This window comes from Lichenostomus cassidix, chromosome 8 (assembly GCF_008360975.1).
Source record: "Lichenostomus cassidix isolate B80296 chromosome 8, HeHo_3.0, whole genome shotgun sequence".
Taxonomy (NCBI): Eukaryota; Metazoa; Chordata; class Aves; order Passeriformes; family Meliphagidae; genus Lichenostomus; species Lichenostomus cassidix.
The window spans coordinates 20,900,281-20,927,508 of record NC_139489.1 but is presented as its reverse complement, the minus strand read 5'-3'; the positions used below and the strand labels follow the sequence as shown (position 1 = coordinate 20,927,508).

Sequence of the window (27,228 nt, the reverse complement as noted above, 5' to 3'; positions counted from 1 at the left end):
AAGCCCTATTGACTACCCATCCCCACAGGACTTCCCACATACTTGTGTTCAGGAGAGAATACAGTTTATGTAAACCTTTGCCCATGAGTCAGGGTTGAGTAAACAAAGACTTTTCCATATTTTCTGCAAGCGTTTCACTGTTAATACACAGCATGCAACATTTGTTTCTTATTAAGCTGTATTTTCATTTCTTTGCTCGTGTAATTTAGGTCTTTCTAACACTCTTTGTTCCCTTTTTCAAGCATTACATTAACTTGCCTTCCTGTAACCTCTGTACAGCTTTCTCTGTGATTGTTATAACAATCTGTCCTATTCCAAAGCACAGGGATTAATTGCGTCTCTAGTTATTATCTTGTCCTTGTTTCTTTCAGACTAGTGGCCTCTGAATTTTTATTTTTTTTCAAAACAGCTAGAAGACTAAAAAGACATCATCTTCACAGTAGCATAAAGTAATGTTCTGTAGACACAACAATGGCTGTTTATTGTACCTTGCATAAACTGCTTTCATTACCTTCAGATTACTGGTGTTATTCAAAAACATTCATTTACAGCAAAGACAGTCCATGGACAGTTACTGAAACTCTTAACAATACACAGCACTTTGTCCTAGGTTGCAGCAGAGTGTATTATAGTCTTTGTCTATTCAAAAATAGATGGATTTATTCAAAAGAATTTTCAGTTATTTATACAGTTTTGATTATCTTAACTCTATGATGGCTTTTGTTAATCTAAATTAAATAAATTTATAGTAATATAACTAAAGGGAATCATGTAACTTTGCAGTGCAATAGCAGTTTCACCACAAACATATTGCCACATCTAAATCTAGGGGGGATAGTGCATTTTTGCTCAAAATATATGAAAATTTACAATCTGTTGGCACACAGGTTAGTTTGCATGAAAGCCAAAAGGATTCATGTTATTTTGCATGTGCCTACTAGCTGCAGCAGGGCCATGGCAGCATGGTAGTACACATTGCATGGGAGGATAGGAAGTCAAGGAGCATCTTTTGAATGGCTGGTTTCTGTCGTTTGGGGTTTTTTTTCTTCCTCTGCATGTATTTCTCAAGTGCTTCTGCAGCAATAATGTGACTAGACTTGCAAAGAGCCCAAGACAAGCTGAAGAGATGATTATTGTTACTTGTTGCAGAGTATCACATAGAGATACAGCCAAGTTGGGGCCTTACTGGAGGCGATGCTGGGAGAGGAAAAGGATCCTGGTGAGAGTACTGTCTCTCTGGTCACTTAAAAGACACCAGCTGAGAAGGTAGAAAACAGTAGTAAAACACAGAAACCAAATATGTCCTATCTGATTTTTTGTATTCTTCACAACAGAACTGTAAAACATACAGTGATACTAGTGCCGCTATCGACTAAGTTAGTTTCTTCTAAATTAGTGTCCTTGCATATTGTATTTTTCAGGAAGTTTACATTTTTTTGTTCCATGATCATAGTGTAAGATGGGTTAATTCTGCATTTCAATTTTGATAATCATATTTTAAACACAGAAGTATTTATGTACATCACCTACAGCTCTCCACTACAAGACAAGGAGATTCTACAACTATTTAATGGATCTTCTCAACAACGTGGAAAGTAATTCCATTTGCATATTCTAGGGGCATGGAAATTCACATTTGTCTAGATACCTCTAATTTCCATCTCGTACAGTTACAGAGTGCACTGAAGTCTTCACAGGTTTTTTCCATATGCTGGATAATTCCTGTGTGTTCCTGTTATGTTAATGATTGCTATAATTTGAGACTGCTTTTCTAAGTACGAAAGATGTCTGAATGCATTTCTTTCTAAACAAGAGAGAGTCTGTGACAAACACATAGTGAATAGCAAAAGGAGGCAGAGAGGCTAGGGGATTGGAAATTAAAAAAGAAACAAAACATTGCACAGCAGCCTATCTGAATGACCTTGATACAGAATCTGCTATTTAACTGTATACAGGGCTTCAGCCATTCATTCTATTTTACTTCTTTTGGATGATGCCACCTCTGGTAAAGAAAGAAGTTTGGGCACAAATAATTAGATTTTATCTGAAAGAAAAAAGTGACTTAACAGTGGCAGTATAAAATCTCATGTGTCTCCTCTGCTAAAGAAAGAATTTGTATACAACTATAAATTTTTTATGTTTCTATCAAACATTGATAATAAAGGTTTTAATATTTATAGTTACCCTTGGCCAAACTCTGAGAGCTCCCTCTCCAGTAGGGTACACTCACAGAGGTACACATTGCCTTTGGGTACCACTGATTGGGACAGTAAGTACATGGTGGATTTCCCTTTGGAATACAGCACTGATATCCAGCTCTTCTTAATCTTCTTAATATTCAGTTTTACTCATTCCTCTGTAATCAGCTCTATCCTGAATTCTAATGAGTTCTGGTTTTACACTGGGAGCTGTGTCTTTTAACAATCAATGTTATTAAAATGACCCTTGATAGCGCATGATTCCACAGTGGGGATTTTCAAAGCTGTGTACAAAAATACATTTCATTACCACTTTAATATGGAAGTTTAAAATCAGAACTTCTCTCTGCCTTGTTCAAAGCAATTTCTCTAGCTTTGAACAGCTGCTTGGCACACCATAGTAACTATAGCAAGATTTCAGCTCTCCTTCCATGGTGGCCCAGGATCTCAGAGCAAAAGAGGAAATGTAGTGCTGGAGATTGGATAGCTGATAGATTTATGGTCACTGGTCTGAACACAGCCCAGGAAAAGACTGATTAAAGGGCTCCATGATGCAAGGTGCTCTGTGTTGGTTAGATTTTTTATTGCATTGTTATAACTTCATGGGAGTTATTTAATGATCTTTTAACTAGTTTTATTGCTTACTGTATATAAGAACTACCAAACTGCTGGCATAGATAAAATACGTTAGGAAATGAGTTTCATCTCACTTGCCTTTTTATTGAACAAGTGAATCTCTCTTGAGTTTCTATCACACAGCAAATATACCTAATACAAAAGCAAGGAGATTATACATCCCCTTGTCACAAGCATCTGACCTGAGTTCTTGTTTCTAGATGGAGCCTTGCTGGCACTCAGGGAAGGCATCAGTTTGCAGCACCAGGACTGCATGTGCCCCACTGAACAAAACTGCAATGTGCAGGTCTGTGGTTCACCAGCTTCTTACTAAGGAAAGGAAAACACACTGCTTAAAGGTTTTAGGCTTTTTTAAAGCTGAAACCAAGCTACAAAAAACTGTGCTTTGAGATAGGCAGAGGGAATAAAAGTGAAACAGTGCATGAGGAAGTTTTCATGCGTCTGTCAAAGTACATAGAAATCTGCTATTTTTGTTGGGGTTTTGTTGTTTGGTTGGTTTTCTTTAAACATAGCAATAAAGAAGATTGGCAGCCGCTGTGCAGGTAACTATGAGTTTAGAAGCCTGCTACCAATAAAAAGACTGTTTAGAATGAGCAGAAAGGGTACTTCACAGTATAAAATGGAGCAGGGTAAATATAGACCCCTGAAAATCAAATAAGGAAACCTTGAAACTCCTTACCCGCCCTGCAGTTTCAGCTCTAATTTGTTCCGTCACAAAGCAGAGTTCAAATATTTTAAAAAGTTTAATGTAAAACAGAAATCCCAAGCATCCCGTATTCAACAGCAGTTTCCTTTTCTCCTAAACGTCATGAAAGGAAAACCAAAGAAATCAAAAGCTTGTTTCAAAAACAAAGGAAAAGAATGCTCATTCCAGAAGGACAGGGTGCCTGCTCAGTGTGAAAAGCGTTTCCCCTTTGACTTATTTCCATTATTGAAAGTAAATAACCAAATTAATCCCAACGGTGGATTTAAAGTAAGCAAGGCAAAAAAGGCAACACTTCACTTGAAAAGAGTTACTAAACAGAACTAAACAAATCCTAAGTGGACTTTGTGTGCTTGCAGTAGCATTTAGGTAGAAACACGTTTATCTGTGTTTATCTGGATGACAGTAGGAATATCCTTAACATGGAATTGTATCACAAAGGCACACTTTGAAAAAAAGAATGAACCTTACAAATAAAACTTGCAGCACACAAAGTAGCAATTTAATTGTAGTTTTCCTTCTGTGGTTATGTCCTTTTTTTCCGCCCCACCTCTTAAGCAGGTTTCCAAGCCAGCTCATCTACCCAAACACACAGGCTTGATTGGCACGTGCTCCCACCTTTGCCCACGTCTGTGTTTCTGAATGCTCAGCCTGTGGTCCGGTTCTGCATTAAAAATGAGCACTCCCTGGTGTGGGCTAAAAGTGCTCTGGACATGAACTGAGAGCTGAGGGGCCTAGAGCCAGCCTAGGACAGCTACAACCCCAAGCTTCTCTGCTTCTCCCAGCCCCTGTGGTGAGGACTCAAACACTGGAGGAATTTTTAGGACATTTCTCTTTTGTCAGATGTTCAACACACCACAGAACAGAGGCTCTTGGTCTTGTCCCTTAATGGCTTACATCCTAAAAGATAGACTTGAGTTCAGCTCCTGAAGAATGAGGAAAGCCTGGAAGCCATTTGAAACTTAAATTCCCCAGGGGGTTTAGCAATCTGTAAAACAAGTCTGGAGAACACTAATACTTTCCCCAAAATTCAAATCAGTATAACTTTGTGGTCGTAAAACACCTTTATACTAGTGTTACATATTTGAACCCAAGTCTTTGTCCTTGCCTGAACTAAACTGGCATTTCTCAATCACTCAGCCTTCACACAAGAATATCTGTAGTTTACATACTCCCTAGCAACTTTCTCTCTCATTATAAATATACCTAAATATGTGTGATGAGTTTTCCTTCAGATATGTGTTCTGGAAAAATATATGACAATTCAGCTAAAATGTCATTGTTGAAAAAAACCCTATGTTACTGATTGTTTGGAACCCTCTGTGGAGAACGAGCACTACACATTCTAAAAGACAGTATTCTGTGGACTCCTCTATAACAAACCCTCACTTTTCCCTTTGCAATTCCTCTCTGAAAAGGAAAAAAATTACTGGCAAGGATCTTAAATACTACAATGCTCACCAGTTCACCATTTTATTACTGAAATTCAAGCTTCAATATATCCTCTTGACATTAACTTCCTATTTGAAGAAATAGATATAATTTTTATGTTCAGGAAATTATAAAGAGCTGGTATTTACTGCCACTTCAGATGACTACAGCATGGTTAATTTACAACCAGTATAAAAATTGAAAAATATCTGTCATTGCCTCATTGATAAGTATTGAAATCCATGGAAACAAGAAAGAGTGTAGACATCAGCATTTATTAGCCTACAATATGAGGTTACTTCCATTTTCTAAATGTCTTTAAAATAATAATGGTTAGTTCTTTTGTTTATTCTTAGGGAAATCACAGCTTGGGAGATTTTGCTATAGCAGTGGCTACTTCAGAAATATATTCAATAATCTGTAATGACTTGTGAAGTGAAAAACCCCTGAGTGAACTTCACATCTGTAAAGCTGTAAAAAGGAACTGCTCATATACATTGATTGTCCTTTTAAAAAACCTAGCCTGTTTTATTCAGCTTAATCTAGGAGATATATGGAAAATGATGTTTTTAATTAAAGAACTATGATCTTGGAAGTCTGGATGCCAAACTGTGGAATTAAGCAGTTAATAGTGTTGATGAAATTATTTATTTTGTGTAAAGACTGACAAGAAGGTCACGATAAAAAGCCCTAAATTTAATCTATGATTCCTTAAAGGTTTACTTGAGGCCATATTGTATTTCTTGTTTTCCTGATTAACAAATCATCACTGCACAAAGCAACACAGGTGGTCAGTCCCCTTGAGCTCACATCAAAGAGGCCACCATGAAGATTTAGATGTTATTCAAAGGCAATCTGAAACTTGTCTCTCACTGTTTGTCCCATCTATTGTACTCCACAGGGTCATCTTTAAAGGACTGTCAAGTTTACAAAAAAAAAAAAAACAAAAAACCCACAACAAAAAGCCCCACCTTGTAAATGATGTTTCTAAAAACTATTTCATAACTGTTGACTGGTTCACAAATGGTCTATTTTCAGAATGTCTGCATCATAAATTATGCCATTTTAAAATTCTGGTTTTACATGAAGCACTGTTTGCCAACCTTACACATAAGAAGAAATGGGGCTTTGCTAAAGGATAATTATATTACCATGTGTATAACCATATATATAACCATCTCTATAATAGACGTTAGCCATTGTGCATATAAGAAATGAAAAAAAAAGGCAGAAGGAAACAAAATAATAATTTAAAATAAGTTTGAATATCAGAATAGCCCACCCTTCTCATAGCTCTTGCAATAAATTCTTGAACATATTCTTGTAAAATAGCAGAAAGAAATGAAATAATTTTTTGTATTACTTGGGTCAGGGAATTTTCTTTTTTTCATTTTCTTTTTTTAGTTTTATTTAGAAACTTCAAAATCTTTCAGGGGATTTAAGATATATTCTTAGAAACACTGCATGTGAAATACTGTTTCAGTGTACATCCTACACTCATGGAGGGGGTTTTTTCCTGTATGAGGGTTTCTGGGGTGTTTTTTTAATGTTAGGACTTTGAAGAATACCGACATTGTGCCTTATATGTGAGTTGCTTGAAAGATCAAAGTCTTATTAAGTTCCCAGTTATTCCATCAATACCAACAGGATGTTTATAAACCATGATTCATGTTGGATATACCGAGAAAAAAACACGGACTCACAGTTCTCCATAATAAACAAAGCCAACAACACTTTTCAGCTATGGAAAACTGATTAAAGAGTTATGGGCAAGCTGACATAGGAAGGAAAACCCAACAGGGCTTCCCCACTTTTAACAGACATGCAGGAAGCTGACTGCACAACACTTTCTGGGTTTCTAACTTTATTCTACACTATTCTACTCTAAAATAATCTGATATACCCTCTAGAGAGAATTTACTTAAACCCATAATTATTCACACAAAGCTGAGGAATTTTTCAGCAAATAAAGCATTCATCAAATGTGGTTTTCAGCAAAAACCTATTCAGTTATTTCCAAAGTTAGAGTTTCATCTCAAAATAACCAAGGACTAAAATAAGAAAAAAAAGTGAAAAGATAGCAGTCCCTCCCTGGCCAGCAGAACCCCAGAGGTGAGAGCACTTCTCCACAAAAACGAGTGTGTTTGAATTCCTCTTCTGCTCAAGGGGCCCTTGATCCATGTCTCCTATCTGCTCTGAATGTGTCTGAAACAGTAAGCTAAAGCAAAGCCTCACTGTCTCCTAAGACACACAAAACATTGGAATATTTGCTGAAACAAAGGGTTCAGTGGTCCTACAGTTCACATTATCTCTTGGGAAGTAAACTCCAACTGAGCTAGGACATTTTAGATAAGGGGAGAATTTGACTACTGGTTTAATTTCCTGATGACATGCTAACATTATAAACTGGAGACCTTAAGACCAATGGTTAAAAGCCAGTGCAAGGCAGCCCAACAAACATCCTTTCATTTTCAGGCTACATAAACTTGCTGGGATTTTTTGTTTGTGAGATTGCAGGGGTTTTTTTTTAGGAAAATGCTCAGTGATGGAAAATGGAAAATGAAATAAAAAACAAACTCATTTCATTAGGAAATGCCAAAATGAAATCTCCAGTTTCCAAACTTTTTACTTGAGAATAAGGGATGGGAGGTCTGCGGCTCTGGAGCACTGCAACACTAGTCCAAAGTCTACAATGAAGTTATCAATTTCTCATAAATATCTGCACCATATAAGCATAAACAGCTTAAATATCTTTTTAATGTAGTTATAAAAATTGACATCTCTTAGTCACATGGTGTAGGTGGCACATTTCTGCAGAAACATCTTATGTAAAAATGTGAAGGGCAGCTCTGACTCCCTGACAAATATTGCATCACTCCTGCAACTGGAAAATACTATAAATATGTAAGTACTGCTGTGGAAATGGATGCAAATTATATTAATAAGCTTGTGTTTTGTGGTCAAAAATCATTTTCTAAAGCACATTGTAGGATTTCATAATTTCAGTATTTAAATGTCTTATTTAATCATAGAGTTTCCTTTTTATCAAGTCTGCCTGTTTCCCTTGAAATCAATAGAGATTCTTTTATATATACTGCTGTTAAGGAAGTGCCCATCTCTAAACAGAAAATTACTAATTTAAGAATCATATTAGAATCACGGGTAGGTATTCATTAAAATGCATAGTGGAACAATAGCCTGAAACAATTTTATTCAAAAGTCTGTGTGTGGTCAATGCTTATAAAGCAAACAGCAGAAAAGTGTGTTCTTACATTTACTGTATTGCCTGGAGCAGTTAAATTGACCTCTTAGGAGGGTAAACATTGTGTCTATCCAGCTGACTGTGTAGTCAATACCAACAAGAGCAAAGGGGGCTTTTTCCAAACTAGGAAAGTAACTCCTCAGTGAGACTAATTAATTTCTCTAGAAACATCCAGGATATTGATTTGAGATTTGAAAACACTGCTGATGTACAGTAGTCAGCTACACATGAATGAGAACAGTCTTTGATGGAACTTTAAAGACAGGGAGCAAACAGTATTTTACAGTCTGACTTCCGCTGTTACACAGCAGACAGCTCAGCCAAGCAGTAGAAAAACTGAAAATTTTTACCAACAACTTCAACTTTATTACTTCTCAGAAAGCCCCACGATTTTCTGCAATCTTAATCAAACAGTTTTTTAAGACATTCACCGAATAATTTATGATATAGTTAGAAAATACAAAAGCATCTGAACTATCTTATTTCCCACCCCAAAAAGCCCAGTTTAGCAGTGATGAGAGCAGAACTTGGGTTTGTCTGATATCCTAGAGCTGTGATGCCCCTACACTGTCTGTGCTTAAAGCAGGAAGGTGTGGTAGTTTCAACAGCCAAAGTTTACTTTGCTAACAAAATCTTTCTGAACACTCATGAGTTATGTTCTGCCTTAGACACATGTACAACTAGCATCTGCTTAAATCATTAACAGTGAAACATTTCCTGCCATATCAAAACGTACTAACCTGAAGACACAAAATTCAGCTTTTTGCAGAGGATGTGATTGTTCACAGGAGCAAACTGCTTGAGGAAGAGACTGTGAAGATGCCCCTCCACATCAGTGCAGTAGCTGAGTTTAGTGTAGGGTTTAAGGCAAGGTTCAGTCCCGGGACCTCTGCAATGGGGACATCAGGCTGGGCCAGCCCAGCACCCCTTTGGGCTTGAAGTTCAGTGATCTGTTCATCACCCTCAGCTCCCTGACCAGGGGCAGAACTAGGTCCTCATCCATAGACAGTGCAGCTGCCCTAGGAGCCTTCTTCAGAAGCTCAGTCCAGACAACACAGGATCTTTGCATATAGAATCTGTTCCTATGCCCTGGACAGTGCCAAAGCTCCATGGAAGAATTCTCAAGACAAAAATCCTACAGCATGAAAAAGGTAAATAATGCAGAGAAGTCAAACATGGCACAGTACCGGGAAGCAGGACAAAAGTTATGGACTTCCTTGTGCAACAGTGGATGGGCAGTGGGGGTCAGCCAGGAAAGAGGGAGACAAAGAGCACTGGTTTGGCAGCTGCTGACATTGGTGATGCTTTGCAGTAGGAATGAGATTGTATGCATCTCTAATAACATGGTAGTTCACTTCTTTTCAAATTATAAAATATTTAAATAGAACTAATTTTGAGAATCTGGTTAGAACAGCCGTTTTGTCAAATGCAGCCTGAATGTATTTTTATGTGTGTTGGAGTTTCCTGTTAAATTAGAGTGTTTTTAATGGAAATGCTGACAGAACCTTAACCATTGCAGTGTGAACAAATGAATAACAATATACATATTCTTCTTGCTAATAAAGTTTTATAGCCTTGAAACTCAGTGTAGAATTAGTCGATCGATTCTAGAGAGAATTTTTGAAAGAAAGGCTTCATGGTGCTTTCCTCCTTCCATGATGCGAAAAACAAATCATTCCAGTGTTTTAATTTATTATCAGGTTTTTGCAGATACCTTTAGGTTTTTTTCACTAATGTTTTTTGTGGTCTGTTTATGACAGTATTACTAAAGACATAAGCACAATTTCAAAAGGATATAATGTCTTTTTCTGACTTGAGGAACAAAATATCCAATTTTTTATTCATTTAAATAAAATCATTGCTTACATCTCAAGTTCATCTTTTTCTTTGATTTTACACTACATTTCCCAAAAGGCTTCTCCATTAATATTAACATATTTATGAATCTCATTATTCTGATTTATGTATTTTCAATATATTTAAGGCTATGTCAATATTAAGCTATTTGTCCCTTGTGAACACCTTCTACAGAGTTAGGATTAAAAATATTTTTAAACTTAACATACTGAGAAGGACTACTTTGGGCTCAGAGGTAATATACTTATATAACCAAACTGTTTCTCCATGTTCAGTTTAGTTACTGAGTCTCTTCTAAAAAAGGAGTAACTCCAGCAATGGAACAAATCCCTTTTAATCAAAGATAGACTAGCAAAACAATTATATTTAATTAAAACAATATAAACAATTATATTCAAGGACACACATGATGCTGTAAAGGTATCACACTACATTATATGCTCTGTACATTACTCCCCCCCAGAGTTTGAAGCTCCTTTACAGCTTTCAGAGGCCACAGTGGCCTTGCCTGGACCCGTAGACTGTGCTGATTAGGTTGACTCCACATGCCCACACAGCTATCCCTAGTGCCAGTTTAATTCCCAGTCCTGAAGTGACAGCAACCTGCGCAGGATGAAGGATGCAGCTGCACTACTGCCAGGAGCAGGTTAGCAGCTGAAGCCTGTAAAGGCACTTGCCATAACACATTACTTACATATGAAATCTAAACCTGCAGCACAATGCTCCTCTCTCTCTCTCTGGGTAGGCATGAGAATGCAATTTTAATTTTTTTTTTAATGGAGCTCATTCTCATCATGACTTTCAGATATGGATTCCAGTAGAGGAAGCTACAACTTGGCCTATCCCTATCAACATTGATCATAGCTTGCTTACATATAACAAATGTTGTTTACTGATATATTATCAATTTCATCTAGTCATATAGGAAATTCAGTATGAATTCCCAGACTTTCATAAATAGGTCCTAATAACTAGATACATGAAAAAACAAGGAAGTAAAAAGCTTATTTTCCAAGCAAAGAATCCATGGTGTGTGAATAGAACAGTCTCTTTTTCTTTGCAGAAAAGCAGCATAACACTGGAAGTGATTGCTTTGTTAATTACTGCTCTTGCCTCTCTTCTATTACTGTGTCAATAATAAAGATAGAACTGTGTTGAAACATTTTGCTATAATTGTCATTTTCATTAAAATCTGGTTTACAATATTCCTCTTGCAAACCTGTGTGCATACTGAGTATGATCAGAAAATATGTTGAAAGTAACTCACATGTACAATGGCAATCAATGCTTGGGAAAGAAGGCTTTCTGAGGCTAATCACTTTCTAAGGCTACCAGAAAGTGATTAATGCAAATTGCTTATTAGAGAAACACATGGACATAATTTCATCTCTTGTCAGATGAGTTGCAGCTTTGCACTTCTGCTTTCCACTCTGACCTACCACCGACTGGCCTCTAATTCCTAGGGATTAGCCCTGTTGACTTTTTAAAACAAACAAACAAACAAAAATCGTAGTGAGGACAATTTCTTCCAGGAGTACCTGTTTGTTATTGGATGATGAAACAAAGACAGTACAAAGGTTTAGCTCAGTGGTGATTTTTCCTAACATTTTTCTTTAGCTTTTTGTCATACAAAATATTAATTTATCTGTTCCTCTGACTCCATCATTAACATTACTGTTAGGCAGAGCTAGAAAAGACCTTATCCATCCCATGAATGACTGCATTTATTTTAAAAGGAACTAAACATATCTCTCTTACTACAGTTAAAAAAACCCATGCCAACACTCAGGAAAAGTACCTGCTAAATTTAAAGTTCAAACAAGAACAAATTGCATCAGGTTCCCAGGGAAGATTGCAAGCAAACTTTTTAACTCCATGAAACCTGGACTTCTATTGCTTTAAAAGAACTGAAGATAGGTTAGTCTGTGCTAGTTTTTCTGTGTCTTTCTAGGTTGCATGTTTCTAAGACAGACATTAACAGTACACACAGAGCTCCCTTTTAAAGAAGTCATAATTCAATATATGTATTCTCTGTATCTCCTAATTAGCAATAATATCTTGAGAATACATTTTTTTAATACATTACTCTGAATTCTATATTGAGAAGCAATAAGCATTGAGCTCATTTAGGAGGAAGTATCATTTTCACAATAAAAACTTTATTGTGAAGTAACTTGGCCACAGCTAGCATTTCCTATCATTCTGTGGTTATGGAGACATTTGCTTTATTAAAAGGAAATCCACCAGGCAGCACAGCAAGATCTTCAAAAAGAATCAATTGTGCTGTAATTTATACATACCCCATGCTAGCAAAAGTCTTGAGTCCAGAAATCTTAATATGGACTTCAAGCAGTGGTACACATTACAATGCACATGGATAAAATAAGCAACAAAATCATAACATATCTGCCACTGCTCTGTGGTTGACTTATATTAAATGTGGGGCCGAAGTTTTGAAATGACCCCGTGTGCACAGATCCAGGACATCAGAGAACTTTGGCTGTGGGGGTATTAATCAGAATGAAGGAATAAAGTATGGTTAGCATTGCTTTTTTCTTTTTTTTTTTTTTCCTTAAATTTTGTGGGCTATAATCCAAATTCCAGTTCACATCTTCTCATTAAGAGACACCATCTGTCTAGAGGGATCCTTCCATCATCTCTCAGAGCAAAACCCATCTTACCCTTTGCTGTGAAAGCTCCTACTGGGTAAAACTCACTCACCCCTTCTGAATTTAACTCCTCTCCTTTCTCACGATATGAGAAAATGGCTCACATTATGCAAAAGGATGATCCCTGACAGCCTCTCCATAACCATCCTCCTTCATTGCTTATACTTTGAATGTATAGCTTCCAAGACAGTAAAGCTAGAGCAAAGTATGATGAACATCCAAGACTGCCTTTGCACACAGAGTCCTTCAGATAACATCCAACAACTCCCACACCTTGGCGAACTACAGCACCCATTCTCTTTCTGCATTAATGTAAAGGTTTCCTGAAGATCCAATGCGGAAAAAATTCCTCTGTGCATTAATTTTATTGTATTATTAATGTAAAATTGAAATGGCATCTTATAAATAAATATATTATTTATTATCTACTGCTATTTCTGTAGCAAGTTGAAATCCATTTAATTCCTCTAAGAATGAGCAGAACTATAACCTGGTGCCCAGAATCAGTTGTGTTGTTCCAAAAAGAGTAGGAGCCTCTAAACCAAGACCTTGGTGCAGGGTAGAGGGGGAGCAGCAAAAGTGTGAATAGTCACCTTTACAGCACATTGGGGAGGTGGAAGAAAAAGAGAAGCCCTGAGACCAGGCTCTGACAGGGATAAACCCATGCAGAGGCTGCCAACACACAGAGTAAGGAAATGGCAGCTGGGGGTTGAGCTTCCTGAAGGAAAAGCTGCTCCCAAGACATCCTCTGGCAGTGCCCAGGTTTTATTGCACTCTGCAGGGCAAGAAAGAGAGTGAGCAGAGGAACCCCAGCCCCAAAAATGCAAAGTGCTGTATCTCCACCTGAAAGGCTTTGAATTCAGTTGCTCTGCTTCAGGCTCCTGGTGCCAGTCAAGGAGGTGCCCAGGAGAGAGGCAGTGCAGAGCCAGCCCTCACAAGCTGCATAAATCGGCCTACCAGCCTAACCCTGCCAAAGCCCACCCTGGGCTGTGGGAGGGAAGGTGAAAGCCAAGAACCATGGTGAGAGGGCTAGGAGAGGCACTGGCAGGGGGGACCACAGGAGCCCAGCAGCCCCAGTAGCACAAGCCTTGGCCATGCATCTCCAGCTTCTGGAGGAGGGTCCTGTCAGTGAGCCAAAATTAGAATGACTGATGGATGGATCCAGGAAAAGAAAAAAAAAAAATCAAAAGTCAATAACCATACAGGAAGCATAGACTTCCAAAGTCAGTCCTTTTACCTGGTCTGTAGAAAACTAATGGTGTTTAACAAAAGAACTTGTCAGATTCCTTCAGAAAGGTAATGGTGGTTGAAATTCTGCTTTCAGGCAATGCAGAAATTTGTTCTACTTAGTTTAAAACTGTGCTCTGGATAAGCATCATCTAACTCTGCCTTGAATAATCTCTCATCAAAAGCTTTATTTCAACTGTAAGCTGGAAAGATTCAGGCACTGAAACTCAGCTGGTGTTAACCTAGTCCCTATCTGAGCATGGGCACTGCTGTTGGCAACAAGAGGGTTTTTAGGCACACTCCTCCAGAAATGTAGGACTGGATTTGGTGTTACACAGGCTGAGCCCAGGCTGCAAAAAACCAGATATTTCATTATATACATTACTTCTGAAGAACAATTATAAAAAGCCAAACTGGCTGAGAGATCAATCATATTTGTAGTTCTAATAGTAATTTTTCATTTTCTCTCCTAAACATGGATCAAATTATTTGTACCAGGAAATGATGGCATGGGATGCCAACAAGTGGAAATTGTTTTTGAGAAATAGAAAAATATTTTGTAGCTATACAAAAGCAGGCTGCTAACACCCAGATTCACTTGAGCAATCTAAGAATCAGGCATTTCACCCAAGCTATCAGCCAAATTCTTTTCATAGTTGCTAAAGAGACAGAGATACTGTATCTCAATGATTCATCCCACCTATCTTAGTGAATGACTGAATTACTGTAATTCATTTACTGAAGGTGCTTCTCTTCCTCCATTGACTAGACAGGGAGTTTAGCTGCTGAGGACACACCACAAGCTCGACTTCAGATTGCTCAAGTTACGCAAAATAAATCTCTGTGTCCTTTAACCTACTAAATTATCTGTAGAGCAAGCAACAAAAGGTTCTCCAGAGCTTACATGCCCTGCCATGGAGAAAGTCAACATATGATCAAAGTGGGAATTAAATTCATCTAAAAAGAGTCAGAAGGAGTACAAAGTAATTGCACTTAGCCTGATGAGCATTAAAAAGCAATGTAAATGGTCTAGAATATGCAAAACTTAGCATTATCAGCAGTGAATACTTCACAAGTACCTCATAGCACTTGCAATTACAACCATAGTGGTCAATATCCAGTAACACAAAATGAACCCCATCAAAAAGTTTGCCTCATTATCAGCCAGAGAAAACCATACTACTGTTTCTATCACATCTTCTCCTTTGCTGTGCTGGAGATTAATATTTTCCTTTTCACCAGTCCAGCAGAAAAAAAGAAAAAGTTTGTTTTCAACTTTCTGGTATCAGTAGGGAAACAAAGCCACGATAAAAAGGACAAACAGGAACCCCACACCTGACAACAATGAAGAATCTTGCTTTCAAACATCACACAATTGGCTGACACTATTTTTTTTATGGGCTAGCAGCTGCGTGACTCATTTATGTATGTTTTGCCTGCCTTAGCACTAAGTGGACTGATGTAAATAGGAAGTGATGAGGAAAATCAATTCAGGGCAAACACATTTTTTTCAAGGCTGTAACAGGAAGAGATAGGAAGCCCAGGAAGATACTTGATAGATATTCAACTCTGTAGAAAAGAGGAAGCAGCATGTTGAAGCACTAAGCTGGTTATTTTGAGTTGTTGAACGGAAACGGGATACAGTGCAGAAAGGATGCAGATAGGATGCATTTTGTTGCATAGCAACCCAGGGAATAGAAGCTCCTGCATATAACTGGAGACCATCTGCTAGTATGAGAGGGAGAGAAAAAACACGTGTTTAAAAGGGAAAAGAAAAAAAAAAAGTGTAATACCAAAGAAGGAAGTTTAACTGCACTACATGAAACCTGGCCAAATCACCCCTGGTAAAAGTTTAAGGGATAGAAGAACTTAAGGAGAAGTCATTGTTTGCAGCTTCCTATTACAGTATCTTTGTGTCAAGTCTGTTCTTATAGAACCAGATTAGGCTTTGGTGTAAAACAGACAAACTGCCAGTGAAGATACTGCCAGTTAATTCAGTTCCACTAAAGGCATATTGCAGCTTCTTTTATTTTTTTCCACAATATTTACATTAAAACTGCATCAACTTTTAACATCAGTATTTTCCACAGTGTTGCAGTATACTACCTATTCCCAGAGCCCCACTCAGTCATCAGGTTGCATGGGAATATTATTCAGTATAACAACTCCAGCTCTTGGCACCCCACAAACATAGTTTTGCTCATTATTAAATGTGATGTATAAATAAAATATTTATATAATAAAATTAAAAACATTCTTAACCGATTTCACTAGCTTCCTGGGTCAAAATTGATTCAGGATTTTGTCTGGTTCATGGAATTGATGAAAAATATAAATAAAACAATTTACTAAGAATAGGAAAGAAAAAAGAGAAATGTATTCTGAAGAAGAGACTTCCATTAATAAGCAAGGTTGGGAGAGAACTCGGAAAAGAACAGGAACTGGAGTCCTGTCAAATACTGCTGAAACTACTGGCTTTATCTGGGAGAGACAGTTCTGATCCTGCAGGAGCTGGTACCCAGAACCTTTGAATGCCGAAGAAGAGCCTGAAGGGTAGGGACAGGACACAGAACAGAAAAGTGAAGCTCCATAGAAGGAACATGCCAGCCATTGAAATGCCCCTGCACAGACTGTGCAGGAAGAAAGACTGTCCACTACCTGGGTATTCTGGAGCGCCTCAGTCTCCAGACTTTTGTGCTATATTCTGTTTCTCTTGGCACTGGCCCTAAAAAGTGCCATTCTCTGCTTTTGTGTGTGGCAATGAGAAACACAATTCTCACCTCTCCCCATCGTCCTCCATTTAACTTTATAGAGCACCTTTGCATATAGCTCTCTGATACTCAAGGAAAAGACAAAATACAAATTTTTTCCTTATTTTTCTCATTCCAATTTTCCTTCTTTTTTCTTTTTTTAATATTTTATTATAAAGACATGTCAGATGAGCTCACTGTTATTTTCAGAGTCATTCAGTGTGTAATTGTTGAGGAGAAAACTGTTATAACCTTCATATGAAATTTATGGCCATGTACTGTGCTGCACTGAATAGCTTCCAGTAACATTATGGTGTTCCCTGGACTGTGTTTTTCCTTATGCAGCAATCATTCACATGGGACTTACAGGGATCTTTCACTAAAACTTCAGTTTCTCATACACACCACCCTAAAGCTTAAATATGTTCCCTGACCTGCTGGAAACTTCTTATTCTGCAGCTAAGGTAGATTTCTCTGTCCTAAAGGAAAACATGCCCTTTCTGCTGCCAACTGACTGTAAAGTGCAAGGGACCTAGGCCAGCATCCAGCCACCGTGAGGAGGCATCACAAGTCCTAAGTGGCATTAGATTGGTGTCAGGAAGCCTGTGCTGCTTTTACACTGCATTAGAAGTTCAAAACATGTCTCTATTTCTCACCTCACTCTTGGCCTAACTTTCTAATTCACAAGTTCTCCCAAGCAGGGGTAGTTTCCCATCAAGTTTTGGCCCAAGCTTCGTATGTCTTTCAATATCTATGACGCCTCAGATCTACTTATATCAAGCCATAGGAGATTATGCATCAGCACATAATCTGATGGTTGAATCCTGGTTGAAGTACTGCTGCTTCTGCCACCAGCAGAGTTCATCCCTGAGGTTGCACAAGCTGATTATTGTATGCAGGTGGCAGCATAAGCATCTACTTTTGAACACATCAGTACATATAAATATAAAATTATCAGGTAACAGCAATTATAGGAGGTTGGAATGAAAACAAGTACTCATTAAATTTAGCATCAAAGCTCATGTCCATTTTCCTTTTAAAATTCTCTCTCCAATACATATGCCTCAGAAAACACAAAATGTAAAATGGGTTCAGTGGTTTATTTCAGGAAAAAAATTCTTAGCATCCCATAGCTGCTCGAAAGGAAGAACATACATGCTTTCATTAGTTTATTAGATTCCACTCTAGTCTGTCACTTAAGTTGTTCTACTTCACAAAGGGTTTCAGCAATATAGAAAAAACAGCAGAAGCTATGTGATGCTTACAGAGGCAGGACAACTTTTCATCACCTACCATACTCCAAAACACCATGTGCCTCCCCAGCAAACTCAACCAAGCCTCAGTAAGGCTCCCCACAGCTGCACAGCCTAGATGGGTGGAAGCTGATCCCCAAACACACAGCTTCCAGCAGAGAAAAGTACAAAAGCCCTGACATGTTTCTCCCCTAATATCACATTTGATCTCCCATTTCCAGGAAAAAGGCCCTCCCAAGCTCATTCTTTCACTCATTTTTATTATTGCTGGTGCATTATTGGTCAATTTTTAAAATGCCTGCACGTTGCACAGCTTGGCTGCCAAGTACAGCCACACGGGTGTGAAGCTGAGCTACCAAAAAGAAAGTTACAGAAAAATTCTTGCACTGAATAAACCAGAGTAGTAGATAGATTTATGAACTTGTCCAAAGACATGCAGAAAAGAGTTACCAATACTTTGATGTTTAAAATAACTGGGACTTGTCCACTTACAAGTGGTTGTGCCCAGCAGTGTTACTCAAGAGCACTTGCAGAAAGCAGCTGGCAGGTCTGAGGGAAACACCTAGACCCAGCAAGCCTGAGCACTGTTTTACCATGTGCTCTCCCCTCTCCTCTGCCCCCCAAATAGTACTTCATCACTTTAGAAAATCATTGTAATCCTGATGATGCTCCCAGGGTTCTTATTCAGTTCAGAAAATATTTGGTACGGCTCAGTAATGACTCTTTGCAATGCTCAGCTGCCCTTGGGCAGTAAAATAATTCCTAAATTCTCCTGCTGTATACTAATTATGTAATATCAGTATATATTTTTCATCCCTAGCACACCAGAGTGCAAATTATTCTAATGTGACTGATGGTAGGAGTCACCCTCTTGGCCAGCAGCATATGCAAATCCCCAGTGGCCTTCAGGAAAAACTTTTACCTTAGGGGCAGAAACCAGTAACTAGCCAAGGTGGAGCTTCCTGCACTCTCTTGACCACAGCCTGAGAGAGAGGCACTGGTCCAGGCTGAAGACTGATCCAACAGCTCCTGTATCAGCTACTCATTCTCATGGAGAGAGGGAAATCAAACCCACCAGCAACAGTGAAGGAAAGCATGCTGGTGTGCTTGGCATTGGAAGAATGAGGGAGGTAGAATACAGACCTGACCAAGCAATGACACATCAGTCTATGAAGTGCAGGCTCCCCTGACATTGGCCTGATGCAAGGTGGTAAGGAAGCTGTTCTGAAACAGAAGTAAAGAAAGCCATCAGTCCTGTGACAACTTACTGGCCCAACAGGAAATAGAAACACTGTCTTGTAAGGAAAGCATTCTTCTCCTTCAGAGCTGACATGGGATACACAGAATGTGCAGAGAAGGTTTTTCAGCATGTACTACTGTCAGGTAGTCACCATACTACCAATATCTGTGTATTTTTACTCATCAGTGGAGGCATTCAGCTCTTACATGAAGGACTGGAGAACCCTGCTCTATGAGCTGTCAGACAAAATTAATCTTTTACCCAAATAAAGACCATAGGGCAAGCAAAACATGCTGAAGCTGAAGTCATGCCAAAACAATAGTTCCAAGGCATTACACTGGCACAATGATTTGATTGATTTTAATTGTTTTGAATTCAAAACACAGGCTTCCTGTACTTAGGACTTCTTGTGACTTTTAAGGTTCAGCACAAGCCTAGGTATTTTGCTATATCAGAGACATCTACAGAGGTAACCTTTCCCATTAGAAACCATATCACATGACTAAAGTAACCACAGAAAAAAGTATGACCTAAAGCTAGACTTCCTTGTTAGGTATTACCACAATAATAACTAGTGCCACGACAGTCCAAATGGAGCACATTTTTAAATAGAAGAGATGGTGTTTAAAGGATGAAAAGCCATGGGTTCTAGTGAAGTTGAACTCAGAAAAAAATCCTCAAAGAATTGCATTAAAATGAGACATGATGTGCTCATGTAGACAGTATGCAAGCACATTTTGAAGAGCTTTCAGAGTTTGAGTAAGGCTGAATTCTCATCTTCAGTAATCTCAAGACAAATCAGGCAAACCATGTGTAATTGCTTTTGTAGTAGAAACACGCTAAATTTGTATGTTTCCAAAATGGGAATTACTTGGAAATTTTGTGATAATTGACAAACTCTTTTACAGTTACCAGCAAAGCAGAACCTTAGCAGAACCCAGGATATGCCATCAGGTCTTATCTTTCTTGTGCCAGGCCTAGTTATATTTCTAATAATAGAAATATAATAATTTCTTAGACTGATACAGACAGTTCAATTTTTTAAGAATGTCCATAGTTCATTTTGCCCCTAATGGGCAATGATTTGACATTTAACCTGATTAGGGCCAGTGTCCTAATCCTCCAAAATATTTACTTAGAGAATATGCCTTTGTATGCCACAGATGTGCATTACACTTTTCAAAACATGGTAGAATATTCCATATGTTGAGGGAATACAGCTGCAAAATTATTGCTACTTTTGGCTTAATGAGCAAATGCATTAAACAGTATTATCTGCCTAAAGTGCAGTGGCATGGAAAAATCTAAGAGAAGCAGCATTCACAGAAGAAACCGGGTCTGGTGAATGATTGATGTTCCACAGATTGTATTACTTTTCCGTGTGTGTAGAGTACATAGGAAAAAATGTAACCAGCAATAGGATCATTTAAAATATTTTCTTGCGAGTATAAATCAATCTTAACTGCACTCAAAGTATTTTAATTTCCAGTCAGTTTTTGCTAACATTTCTCTTGACAGGAATTGCTGTGAAGAGTTGTATCAGTTGCTCCATGAAGGAGCACTGAGTCACATCACAAAGAGCATAAAATACATAGTGTAAGTTTAGGTCGTTTTTAACTGAAAACTGAAGCTCTGCTAATAAAAAAGAATTTATTGCATCATAGGATAGGAACTTTGGCATCTTGTTCTGTACTTCTCTAAGGCAAAGCCTGAGCTAATTGTCATGTACATCCATTTGATATTTGAGAACTACATTGGTGGATGCCAGTGGGAATGTTCCAGGATTATTTTTTTCTTTAGTTTAATGTATTTCCATAATACTATGCTTCATCTGAGAAGGAAAAAATCAACATTACACATTTCTCCAGCATAATTAAAAATGTAATGGGGAGAACACTTAAAATGTATGAATATTAATCAAAATGAAAAAAATCCCCAAAAATATTCTCTTACATTTTTCTAAGTATCTTAATGAATTAAAATAAATTGGCTCTGTGTTCCACATCAAACTGCAGTTTTCTGATACTGTTTTCTGTTGTCAGATATGTGTTCTCCTATTTTGTGCAAAAATTTCCACCCCACTAAAAGAAGTAATTCAATTTTATTGGACGGATCCTTTAATTATTTCCAAACTTCTTTTCTCTCAAAAGATAACTACCAAGAGCAAGTAGGTATAGCATTTTTAATTTTTTTTGTACATACATTTTCATATACTTAGACATACATATATGTCTCCACACATCAGTACTGAACTTTATATATATATATATCAAATGCATTTTCATGTCTATACAAACATGTACAGAACAATTACTGTTAGGCATTTGTATTTAAGGTCTGTATTTGGCACAAAAAATTGTTAATAATTCCTTTTCCAAAGTTCCATGGGTATAAGACAATTAGGAAAAGTGAAACAAGTAAGCAGCTTTATAATAAGTAAAAACAAATTCCTGAATGTTAAGACTCTACCTAAAGTGCATTTCCAAGACTCACTGAATGAGTGAGAGGGATTAGGAACAGGTCCTAAGCTTCTTTATAGACTGATTTGTATATTAAAGTTATTTCTTATTTACCAACTACAGTAAGTCTTATCAAAACATATCACAAGATCTACCATTTTTCTATCAGTTTAGGGAGAAATCACATACCTTCATTTCATTAAAACTTATCAAATGTCTAAGAACAAATTCAGCTCCTTCATTAAAACTACCAACACTGGCCATCTCCCTTTAAGACAATAGGTGGCAGAGAGCTCATTTGCTGCAATCATTTCTCTTATATAAGTTTACTTCCATGTCTGGGTTTTGGATTTGGTCTTGAAAATAAGTTTGTGTGAATGGTTCTCTTTGGGATTGTCCAGCTTCCTTCCACTTCCTTCTCAATGGCCCCTCCTGCAGCAGGACATCCTGCATTTTAGGAATTTCAGTTTCTTATCTCAGCAGCTTTAAAAGCATTGTCTGAGTCAGGAGATTTCTTTTATGTCTTAAGTGTCTGGTATGCAGCTGGCATCTAACCTCACACATGTGTGTGCTCTCAGATCTGTCCTTTTCAAGTTGGTATTCAACATGGAAGGATAATGCATGGAAAAGCCAAACAGGACAGTGCTCCATGACAAGCACAGTGTCCAGGATACTCTGACTTCTTTCTCGTAGCAGTTCCTCTAGAACGTCTTTTCTCTCCCTTATCAAAATTCTCTAATCCTCATATTGCTAAAAAAACCCACAAACAACAACCACCAACCCCAAAAAACTGTTTCTAACATTCTGTGCATTAACACACACAAATGTACATTAATAAATATATTTAGAAAGATGAATTTAATTTCACACCTTTTTTCTTACTTGGTAGTTTGTTACCCGCAGTTATCTTTGTTAGCCAACACTATAGGCTTCATTGCCTCGATATGGTCTGTTATCTTAAGTGCTATAGATCTATCTTAAATGTTATCTTAAAGGCTGGTCCAGACCTGTGACAGAGCTCAGAGAGCACACCAGGGTTAGTCAATTCCATACTCTTATATTCAGTTTGGTCCAGACGTTCATACCACAGATTGTGTGCTGGGGTATTGCATCATTTCTGTGTCAGTCAGAATTCTCTCTCAGTAAATTGCTCTGGATGGAGAAGACTGTCCCTGTCTGAAATTTTTTCCACAAATATCTGAAGTGAGCTAACTGCTATCAGTATAGACTGACAGACTTGTGCCAAAATGAACTTGGAACTGAGGCTAAAAATGGATATAGGAAAGACACTGCCTGGCAATGACACTGTTTTTGTCTTTATATGTTTTCAAAAGACTGTACACCTTCCATGTTTCATAAACACATTGTATTTGCTTATTGAGACTACAGCAGAAAGGTTTCCAGGAATAGGTCACACGATCAGGAACCAGTACTTGAGAGGTTTTTTTGGCTGTGCCATGGGATCACTTTACCATCCTAGACAAGTGATTGAAACACTTCATACCCTGTTACACTTGAGTATGTGACACAACAGTAACATGGGGACTCAGAATGATAACTGTTCCTGTTATACTTGCCTTAGCATAAACAACAATGAAGCAAAGTCATTTTTTCTAATTTAATTCAGTCTTAACAAATATTTCATCCTCATTTTGAATAAATGGTGATTCCTAAGAGTGCAGGTTTACAAGTTATAATCTTCAGCTAATCATAATGTGTTCTAACTATACCCTAAAGCTTACCTTATATATTTATATGATTTGATGTAAAAATTCTAACTTCCTAGGGCTAGAAGTTGCAGGGGGGCAGGATTTTATTGATAAAGTTTATTTTGCCTTTTATAGTCACACCCAGAGCAGCAAGCAGTCAAGTGTAATGTGGTGTTTACAGATGCTAGAAGAGTTGAATATATTTCCTTTAAAAAAGTCATTCTAGCAACACCTCTCTCATGCTACTTGTTTATTACTGTCTGTGAAGACTATATTGACTGTATCACTGCTTTCCTCTATAATAGTCAAGGATAGTTCTCACAGAAAGAAGAAATGCCTAGTTCACTTTTACATGTCTGTTTAGAGCTCATTCTTAATTTTTTATTGGTACAAGTCCAGGCTTCTGCTTTGTGCATTTATTTTGGTTGTAATTCTACAACACATAAAAGCCCAGTAAATAGTTCTATGAGTCATGCATTTTGTGCAATAAACTATGGCTCCTAAAGATGCTTAGTATCATCTCACTCCAATAACGAGATATTTAGCACTAAAGTGCCACCAGACAAAAGAATAACAGAACATTCAGCAGCATTTGTACCCCAGTTCAGTGGTTTTTTGAGATAAACTCAATGTCATCACATTAATGCCAGTGTTACTGCACCAGCAAAAATGACACTGGAAGTTTTGTAGTAAGGTTTAATATCCTTTCCCCTGAGGAATACTTGCTCCTTAGTATATGGAATGATGTTCAGCTGTAAATTATTTTAGGTAGGTAATTTGGATAATAGGTCATTAAGATGAGTTAGCCATGACAAAGTTGATTCTGATCTACTGAAAAGTGTTGTCCACAAAGTAGAACAGCAATACAGCAAACTATCTGTGGATGGAAACTCATCTCCTTTTTGTTCATAAAGCTCTAGGATGCTTTAAGAACCCAATTAGTTTCAATTGCTGTATTCAAACATACATTACATTGCACATCTGTCAACCAACAGCTTCTGAATAGCTGCTGGTGTCTAAGTTGATACCTGCTGCTCATAAACCTTTCTGTTAAAACAAAACCCTAAAAATATTATAGGGATGCTATTTGCACACACACCTCACTAAAGAGGGAGATTACTTAAACACAAAAATCGCACAATTGATAGTGGACCAGGTAAAGTGTATTTCACTAATAATCTGGCAGGTTCTTTGACATTATATGGCTCACTATTGTACTAACCAAGTCATAAAGACAGAGTGACAAAAATATGCCTGACTCAGAGTTCACAGTAATAACTATATCAAAAGTGTATTGTCACAAGAAATTGCTGTTAATATTGTTTTTGAAAGGAGTGAGCTCTGCTGGGCTCAGTGGGTGCTTATGTGTTGAGATACATTTTCTGTTCATTTGGTTTGCCCCAGCCCATCATGGTCACCTGTATATGCTCTGCAACATGGTCCAAAATTGATGTGCAGCTGAAAAACGCTAGATTATCACTGAGCCACTTCTGCTTGTGTCCTCTCAAACCAGAAATGCTATGAGGTGTGACAGTAAAAGTAATCCATAAACTACAGACTTCCACTGAAGGAAACAAAACCCAATTATTTAGCAGCATTCACAGCTAAAGAGATGGAAGATGAAATGATTTGAAGGGTGAAAGCCGAACCTTCAGCAAGGATACCACATGCTAGGAACAAAGGTTGGAAACATACCTGTTCTTGCAAAACTGATCCCTAAACTAGATACTTGAGGTTACCATATTATTCTGGTTTAAATTTTGCTGCCACTCTGAATAGGCGTATGTCATCATACTAGTGACCCATACAGCAATCACCAGAAGGGTGTGGAGAATCTGTGTCACATCCAAATGCAGAGCTGCTGAAATTCAGGTAATAGAGGTACTATTGCCAGCATTGTTCCTTGAAGTCCTTTAGTTTGGAGTTATTATTGCATTTATTTACATAACCCCAAAATAAGACTCCTCTAGTTACTTTCTGTCTAACCTTCCATCCATGTAGCATAACAAACAAATGAGGGGAAGATGGAAAATTAGAACAAGCATTTTTACAACACAGGGCTAACTTATTTAGAAAGCTCTATCCCAATACCAATATAGCTCTTGTACTTTGGAGTCATAAGCCCAGGGATCCACAGTGTGAGACAGCAGGAGGAAATACTAGCTCATGTGTTAAAATGCAAATGTTTTGAAGAGGAAGCATGTGGCATTTCTGATAAACTCCTCTTTGGGCAATGAGGATGCTGTTCCTCTCCACTGCCCTGACCAGCCATACTCTGCTGCAAAGGCATCTGATCAGAGCCAAGCACTGTAAAGTGCAATTTATTTTGCTGAATATTATCAGTCTTTCTCAACAAAATATCAGAAATATGTTGGCTTCTAATAAGAATATCTTGGTTAGGAAGGATGCTTTGGAGCTGAATCAAGTGTTAGTACATGAGGATCACAGTGACCAAAGCGAACAACAGAAAGGCATCAGAATAGTTTGTCCACTGGTAGATTAAAGACAAAACAGTAGTTTACAAACAGGGAGATAAGATTTGTTCATTGTGATGCCCCCTCTGCATAGCATTGAGGAACATGTAGTTCTCATCATTTTACATTGTAATTTTCCTCAAGGATACAGTTAAAACAGCATTTAATTTTGACTGTAAGCTACAGCCTAAGTCTCCACTGCCTCACTTGTAGTGTCTTAAGTTTTATCTTATCAGTGTAGTCAAGTCTCAGACAGTGTCTTTATAGAGAACTTGATCACATCTCCCTCGTGCCCAAATACATTTTTCCCTAATCACCTACCCAGCAGATTTTGACAGCTTTCACTGGAATTGCCTCAGTGGTGACTGAATGTTCTACACTGCCATCAAATGGCAGAGTACCTGCTCTGTGTCTATTTCAATGAGTTCACGAGAATCACCAAAACCTTTCAGATAAATGAAAGTGGAGATAAGAACAAACTCCCAAGGGTGCAGCCCTCTGTACCCATTCACCTTGGAAAGACAGCCCAGTTAGGCTCCAAATCCTTTTGCATGCATCTGAAAAGTCCTCTGGAGGATCCAGATCCCAGGATCACTCCAAAAGTCACAACACCTAATCATGTGAGGAAAAAAATAAATACACAAAATCATTCCAACTAGAAGGAATCTCAGAGCATCTCTGTCTAGACTCGCACTCAAAGCAGCTTCAGCACTGAATTCAGAGCAGGTTTCTCGGGGGTTTTGCAGTTCCAGAAAACCTCCAGGACTGATTGCTGTTGTTCCACTGCTTCATTATGCTCATAGTGACTTCTTTTTCCCCATACCAAACTTCCAGATTCAGTTTATGCCCAGTCTTTTTTTTTCTTGCCATGTACTTCAGTGAGAGCCTGGGTCCACCTTTTGCTGGTTTTCCCCCACCCCGCTCCCATCCTCCCTTCTCTCCAGGCTGAGCAAGTCCTGGATGTTCAGCCTTTCTTCACAGGGCCACTGCTCCAGCCCCCAAGGAGCCTGATGGCATCCACTGTCCCTGTCACATCACCCCTGTCCAATCCATTCTTTCCTGTACTGGGTGGGACTCAAAACCAGATGAAATAATGAGGTGCTCCTAAACATAGTAACAGCCACTATTTCTTTGTGCTGAATTATAGTAAAGATTTTAACCCCCTCAGAATCAATGAAATGGGTCAAAGTGTTTTAGCTGAATATTTCTTGATACTTAGTGGACAACGGCTCAAGTCTCCATTGTGCTTATGTTTATGCAGAGCTTTAGAGCAACAAAAGGGTAGTACAGGCTGCCTGTTAAGTGCTGTCATTTTGACTTAGTTGTATTTTCACATCCTCCTGTTGTAAATGACTCTACA

The 27,228-nt window shown here is 38.0% G+C and overlaps 2 long non-coding RNA genes across 2 annotated transcripts in view; both read right to left on the bottom strand.

Annotated features, from left to right (window-relative positions):
• LOC146434025 (uncharacterized) overlaps positions 1-27,228 on the bottom strand; it is a 79,987-nt gene that overhangs the window by 38,507 nt on the left and 14,252 nt on the right. The window lies entirely within an intron of this gene.
• LOC146434026 (uncharacterized) lies at positions 1,946-26,491 on the bottom strand. The gene is made up of 3 exons (XR_014853800.1): positions 26,381-26,491; positions 19,130-19,210; positions 1,946-2,002 (listed from the first exon to the last, which is right to left on the bottom strand). It is a non-coding gene; the product is annotated as an uncharacterized LOC146434026 (long non-coding RNA).